At 37.1% G+C, this 6373-nt stretch overlaps 1 pseudogene; it reads left to right on the top strand.

The window, feature by feature from the left end:
- The first annotated feature begins 5553 nt into the window (after nucleotides 1–5553).
- LOC101517022 (small ribosomal subunit protein eS12-like) lies at nucleotides 5554–5944 on the top strand (annotated as a pseudogene).
- The last annotated feature ends 429 nt before the right edge of the window (nucleotides 5945–6373 follow it).

Raw genomic sequence — 6373 nt, 5'->3', positions numbered from 1 at the left:
TCACCCACTGTGAAGCAGACTGCTAGGTTCTGTGCCAATGGCATCAAAAGGTTTCAGTGTATAACATGCGTGCCTGATCTGCTTTGGATACAGGAAAGCGGACAGCCTCTGTGTAAAATCTGTTCCTGTCCTCTACAGAACAGGACACTGGGGAACACGATGGCAGCCTTCCCCGGCTGTTTTATCCACTCGTGGCTGTCGACAGATGTTCCTGCCAAACCAATCTCTCCAGTCATTCTTTTTATGCCATTGTTTCTCCCTTTTCCTTGTGCCAATATGTTGTAATAGATGTGTACTACTTGTGTTCTTGAATCCAATTCAATTAGTAGTTTTGCTCAAATACTTGATATTTAATTGATTTTCTGGTTGTTATTGCAATATTTAGGAGAAGATGTGTTGGGATCTTAAAATACCACTTTTCTCCATCTAGTTGTATCAGTTTTCACTTCATGCATTTTTAAGCTCTGTCCCACTAATGTGCACAATCTTACCATTGTAATTTTTTTTCATGGCTTGACTCCTACCTTTACACAAACAATCCACTTTGTTGAAGCTTATATTGTTTTCTCTAAAATTACCTGGATGTTGATACACTAACCTTTTTGATTAGCATGAACATTTCGCATTATTACTGAGTGAATTTTCCAGTGTTGGATTCAGGCTCCCTCCTGTGGCGTTTTGGAAATATTGGACTGCAAAGGAAATCCTTCAGAGAGAACCTAAAGACATCTTTTATCTCCTACAATGTGAAGATTGGGTTACTTTATAAGGAATAGGGGGCTCATACTTTCAGAAAGACAAATATTGTCTAAATCTTAGAGAAACATGTATTTGAATTTAAATACTAAATTGTCTTGTAAGAATGTACATAAAAAATTTCAATTTTGTTGAATGTGAAATATTTATCACTAATGACAAAAGGCATTTAATTTTGCTTAAATGTGAACAAATTTAATCTGCTCCTTTCTCCTTCACTTTGGGGATTAAATTATCATTCACATTAAACCTGCACCTTTATTTTCATTAAGTTTAATTCTCCAATATTGGTAATTAAATTATTACCTTTCATTTTACCAATCTGCTTATTTTCTTTTTTTCCTGTACTTTTGAGATGTACAGAATAGACCCCCCAAACGCAAAAACATTACTTATTTAAAAAATAATTTAAAAACATTCAAAGTGGAGTTTGTCTCATGTAGAGAAGTATATTAATGTCTCAAGATTTGACTTCAGTGATGTGACATCAAAATAAAGCTATTGTCTTTCGAGAGCAATGAGAGACAAAGCGTCAAGGGGCAGATGAAGGAAGAGCACTTCCATCACTGGCAGTCCGGCAAGGAGCCATTCTGTCTCTCCGAAACCTTGTTGCATTTGGCAAGTCCATGAATCTTCCACAATTACTTAAATGTAAAACTGAATTAAATTTTTTTTTGTGAATGATTCATGGCTTTGCTCAGTCACACACAGTAAGAGTCACATCATTTCTCTAACTGCACAACTTGTAAGAATCTGATGAAAGAGCTCTCTTATATCACTTTATCGGACCCAGAGGAAATTAATGGACATGGCGTGGCTGAGTCATGTACCAAAATATGCTTAGTATGAGGAAGTATACTGATTTCAACTACATGTTATACTACCAGATTCATCAGCACTATGGCTACCACTCATAGGTAAAACTGGTCTACATGTAGAGCTTTTCTTTTCTTTCTTTCTTAAGAACCAGAGGCATATTATGTGTGGGCGTTTGACTTCTTTCTAGAAAAGAGCATGTCTATTTCCAAGTATTTGATGTGTGTAAACTACTATTTTATGCTGTGCTTAGTTAAGAGTATCAGGAAAAAGATTGTATCAATAATTGGCTTCCGTGTGTCTTTAAAGCTGTTTAATGTGACAGATTTTAACAATCTGCTTGCCCTGAGGTCTTATCAACGTGTTATATGTAGAATGAATGAATGAACTGACTTTGCAAAAATATGAATGTAATGATAGTGCTTTACATTTAAATAATAAAGAGTTAATAATATCTGCCTAGTGATTCAGAGGTCACTAAGAACTTCATGTCACATTGTTCAGTTGGTCCCCATAAAAAACCTAAGAAATGTATTATTAGCAACAGTATCAGGAAGGAAAAAAAATTTGTCTTTTAGATGTATGGTGATCTCAAATGAACTGTAGCCTAATCCTCAAGTTCCTTAAAAATCTAATGGACTAAAAAAATACAGCCTTAGCTTTAAGTTCAGCTATAAATTAGAAATAATTTCAGTATTTTATCATAGGATACAATTCAAGATTTATCTACAAATACAATGCTAGTCATATGGGAAGCATTCTTAATTACTACTAGTGAAAATAGTCATATGAAATTCAAATGCAGGTTTTAAAAAAATACCAGTATTGGCTGTCTCTACGTGTGGATTCTACCTTGTAAATGTATTTTGACCACACTGTCATTTGTTATTTCCATATTGTTCTTCACTGTTAACACACACATAAAAATGGTCATAGATGAAGTATCAACTAGGAAATATAGACTGAGTGGAAGAAATAGAGAATGCTAGAACAGAGGTAGATTTGTGAGATAACACAGGAGTTCAAGCTGGTTAGCAGACAGCAAAAGCAGTACTGTTAGTGAAGCAGACGGACTCTGCATTTGCTCTATCTGTACCTCTACAATATGTACACAAGTCTTGGAAAATACATGGAAATGCATATTGCCAAAGGGACAATTTGCTTTGCATTTGTGCATCAAAACAAATTTGCATTGACTTGTTGGAACATGTAAGTTAGCTTAAAATATATATATAAAAAAAGGATAAGATCAGTGTGAAAAGAGCCCTAATTTGAGCCACATGATTTCTAGAATTGAGATACAAACAAATACCCACTTCCTGGAAAAGCTGTTGCCAACACCATGACATTCTAATTGGTTTAGCTTACACATTTCTGGGTGAAAAATTCATGTGAAGTGTGCTTTGTGTTCAATGGGTGCAAAACTGATGTGCCCAAATCAAGTGCAGATAAGAGCAGAGATTTCATTGAGCACTTAAACAAATGGAATCAAGATCCTGCAGCATATCTTTGATGAATTTTAGCAACAGATAAAGTATGACCTTATCAATATGATTCTGAAGACAAAGCACATTCAAAACAAGGCTGTGGCATAGTGAATAGAGCCTTCTTAGGCTTCCCATACAGGTGCCAGTAAGTGTTCTCACTGCTTCTCTTCCTATCCAGCACCTTGTTGATGCATCTGGAAAGACCATGGAGGACAGCATCAAGCCTTGGTCCCTGCACCTGTGTGGGAGACCCAGAGGAGGCTCCTGGCTTTGCTCACGTCCACGTCCAGTCACTGGGGCTATGTGGGAAGTGTGAAGTTGTGGCATCAGTGTCGCTTTCCCTTTGTGACTCTGTCTTTCAGATGATTGAATAGATCTTAAAAAAAAATAATAAAATAAAACACACACACACACACACAAGCACACAAGCACACCAAAAACAAAACAAAACAAAACAAACAAAAAAACAATGGCTTCTAGAGGTAGAAAATGTTGTCAAATGAAAGTAGGTGAGTTTAGAGTGAAAGTCATCGTGACAATTTTGGGAGAGGCACAAATGTTTTACAGTACTAAGCAGTCACATCTGCTCATTAGATGAATGTTTTGAGAAAACTAACCGAAGGCTTAGCTGGAAATGCCCATGGAATCTTCACCAGAGATTCATTCTCAGCCCCAGGAATTCTTCTCATTTCTTTCCCCAAACAAGGGCAGTTTTGCAGGAGTTGTGATGGGGTTTCATTAAGCATCAACTTCAATGTTGTTATTTAGTTACTTCATATTTCATTCTGTTTTCTATTCTTGCAAAATATTTAACAACACCAACTTTCTTCAGTTAATTATGGATTAAGCTGCCAAAGAAAAAAGTGCACCTGTGGCAGATATTTGTTTTCATACATTTAATTTGGAATAATTTTAAATTAAAAAGAAAAAATAGAGGTAGTAAACAGAGTTCTTAATATGGTCATTTGGTTTCACGGTTAAGACACCAGTAAGATATCTGTGTCCTACAGTCACATGCCGGATTTTGTGCTTGGCTTCAACTTGACATTGATGCAAATCCTCAGAGACAGTGATGATGACTTAACTCATTGGTGTCGAACCACCTTTGTGGCAAATTTTGGAGGAGTCCAAGGCTCAAGGCTTCAATGCTGGTCAGATGTCATTAAGGGTATTTTGGAACAAGTTAGCAGATCAGAATACTTGCTCTCTCACTTTCCCTCTCCTTCTAGAATAAAAAGAAAATGATTTGCTTACTAATATCCCTGAAATGTCATGCAGACATATCATTGTAATACTGGGTAAATATTATGGACATAAAACAAAATGCGGAGAAAATACTATGTAAGTGGAGTTAAGCTCAACTTGATTTCTGACAGGATATCTGGATGTGAGCTTTTAGTTAAATATCTTTTTAATCTGCAAAGGATTTTATCTTTTCTTTGATTTCTAGTCACATACTGTTCTCTAGTGGTAATACTTCCCTCTGGCAATGTGTAAGGGAGCATTCATAGGTTGATTTTAGAAACAGTTGAATTACCTGAGTGCCTTCCCCATCTGCCCTCCACCTCTGTCTCCAGGAATTCTTTAAAAAGTCTTAATATATATATATGTTCTCTGACTTTCTGCTCTAAAAAAATCTAGAGTAAAATTTGTTATGCTCATTCGCTTCTGAACAGGAGAAATATTGTTGAGAATTTTAAATAATTGGAAAGAGGGGCTGATTTCATGGCTTAGTAGCCTAAGCATCTGCCTGCAGTAATGGCGCATTCTCAATATCAATCGCATTTTTTCTGTTTCAGTTTTTAAAAAGTAGGTTTCTTATACTATAATACAATGTTGAATTTTTTTTGAGTCAGAGAAACTTGATTATGTTTCCTATGGAAGTTTTTTTTCTCTGAATTTGCTTTACTGAAATGTGCTTAAATTCTTATTTTCTGATCATTATCATATTATTTTGTGTACATACTAGTTATAAGATCCAAATTGACTTTTGTACTAGTCTTGTACAGCTAAGAAATATTTATAGTATCATAATGCTACATTTTCATGATTGATACCCTTGTCACCAAATAGTGCCCCAACTACCTAAATTTTATGGATTAGTTCACATTACGTTTCTTTTAGTAAAGAAAAATTTTAAAGTGTTATTAAATTAGGCTTAAATATATATTGAATTGTGTATTGACAGATTTAATTTGTTTATAAAATCCTCTCATTTGCTCAGAAATACAAATAATCTAACAGCAAGTGGCACTGAGTAAAGTGATTATCCAGGAAATAATGGATGGGACATTTTTTCAACATCAAAGTTTAGTATACAAAGCTATAGATACACATTAAATCGGGGTACCGCAGGCTCTTTATGTTTGCAGGATTCAAACAACTGTGGGTTAAAAATATGTCAAAGATCCTCTTTCCTACCGCCGCCTCCGAGCCACGCGGAAGCGAGGCTGGTGCGTTCAAGATTCGGCTTCACTGATACCAACCCACTGCCATGGCTGAGGAAGGCATCGCTGCTGGAGGTGTGATGGACGTGAACACTGCTTTACAAAAGGTGCTAAAGACCGCCCTCATCCACGACGGCCTCGCGCGTGGCATCCATGAAGCCACCAAGCCTTAAGCTCCAGGCCCACCTCTGTGTGCTGCCATCCAACTGTGATGAGCCCATGTATGTCAAGTTGGTGGAGGCCCTGTGTGCCGAACACCAGAACAACCTCATTAAGGTTGATGACAACAAGAAACTTGGGGAATGGGTAGGCCTCTGTAAAACTGACAAAGAGGGAAATCCCTTAAAGTGGTTGGCTGCAGTGGCGTAGTTGTTAAGGACTATGGCAAAGACTCTCAAGCCAAGGATTGTCATCGAAGAATACTTGAAATGCAAGAAAAGAACAAATAAACATTTGGGTCACACACACACAGAAGAAGAAGAAGGAGGAGAAAATATTTCAAAGGGGCCAGCAGGATGGCTCAATGGACTAATTCCCTGCCCGCATGTGCCGGCATTACACCTGGGCTCTGGTTCGTGTCCCGGCTGCTCTATTTCCCATCCAGCTCCCTGCTAATGGCCTGGAAATCACAGGACAATCTGTGTCCTTGGGATGCTGCGCCCATGTGGGAACCCTAAGAGAAGCTCCTGGATCCTGGCTTCCAACAGATTCAGCTTTGACCATTAAGATCATTTGGGGAGTGAAACAGCAGATGGAAAATCTATCCCTCTGTCTCTCTTTCTCCGTATAAATGTGCCTTTCCAATAATAATAATTTTTTTAAAAATTGTTTTTGAGAAAAAAATCTCTGGAGTGATAGTTTTCTCTA

This window comes from Ochotona princeps, chromosome 7, assembly GCF_030435755.1.
Source record: "Ochotona princeps isolate mOchPri1 chromosome 7, mOchPri1.hap1, whole genome shotgun sequence".
In the NCBI taxonomy this organism is placed as follows: Eukaryota; Metazoa; Chordata; class Mammalia; order Lagomorpha; family Ochotonidae; genus Ochotona; species Ochotona princeps.
The sequence above is the reverse complement of the archived record's forward strand: the minus strand, read 5'-3'. Positions and strand labels throughout refer to the sequence as shown.